The sequence below is a fragment of the Myotis daubentonii genome, chromosome 17, assembly GCF_963259705.1.
Source record: "Myotis daubentonii chromosome 17, mMyoDau2.1, whole genome shotgun sequence".
Lineage (NCBI taxonomy): Eukaryota > Metazoa > Chordata > Mammalia > Chiroptera > Vespertilionidae > Myotis > Myotis daubentonii.
Window position 1 is genome coordinate 2,921,609 of NC_081856.1, and position 1,325 is coordinate 2,922,933.

Here is a 1,325-nt window from a genome sequence, read left to right on the forward strand (position 1 = left end):
CTTGCTAGGTTCTGTCTCTAGGTTCTGTCCAGGTTCTCCAGCCAGGTTCAGTCACCAGGTTCTAGTCAGGTTCTCTTGCCATGTTCTATCCAGGTTCTGTAGCCAGGTTCTGTCTCTAGGTTCTTTTGCCATGTTCTCTCTCTAGGTTCTGTCTCTAGGTTCTGTCTCCAGTTTCTGTCCAGGATCTTTTGCCATGTTCTCTCCAGCAAAGTTCTGTCTCTAGGTTCTGTGTAGGTTCTGTCTCTAGGTTCTGTTTCCTGTTGTCTTGTTACATCTGTATTTATACCAGTTGATTCCAATCCTATCAATCTCTATTCCAAAGGTTAGGGCGTTTCTTATCTCCATTCCAGGGAGTAAAGATTATGTAGCGTAAGCATGATTGTTCGTAGTTAAAGTGATTAATTACCCGCCTGGCACTTAGTTAAGGGGTTTTATTCCCTCCCTAACTTCAGGGGAAAATCCCTACCTGGGGAAACAACCTTTCTCAGAGAGGTGACCTTGGTTAAAACACATAGTGCCAAGAAGGTGAGCAAACATATTAAGAACAGTATGCCATATATGCCAGGTCCCTTGAAACAGCAAGGATGGACCGGCTCCCGGCAACTTTGCAAGTCCTTTCCTATCTGAGATCAAATCCTTTATCTGCCTTATTTTTTCCTACTGTTTGACAACTTTACTTTTTTTATTAAATAATTTAATCCTTTTGGGGCAGTCTCCATTTTGTGGGTCCCAAAATATGAATTAATTGTATCATGACCAACATTTATAGCAAGGGTTGACAGTGGTGTTAGGACTTAACATGATGTCACAAGGAAGGAAGCCAGGGCGTTGAGATTACAAGAGGATACCTCCTCCCATTCCTTCCTTGTGAGGCTTTGCAGGTTACCGGGGCTGCCTTGAGTTTTAACTAAGCTAACCTTCATGAAATGGACGACTTAAAAAAATCCCCACAAAGAAATAGCAGATGAAATTAATAACACAAGCACGATTGGACAAAAAAGATTAAGTCTGAGCTGTGACACTTGTCTTTGTGAGCAAGCTTTTCAGCAGCCACATTGTTAAACAAGGTCTAATCAGAGCTAATAAAAAGTCCCATCCTCCCAGATTTAAAGCTATATGAGCACTGGCCACGTGGCTCAGTTGGTGGGAGCATTGCCTAGTACCTTAAGGTTGCGGGTTCGATACAGGTACCGGAGGCAACCAATGGATGTTTGTCTCTTTCGCTCCTCCTTCCTCTCTCTCTAAAATCAATAAGCATGTCCTTAGTGAGGAATAAAAAAATTATGATGAAACTATTTGAAATGTGAGTTTTGTGTTATTGTTAA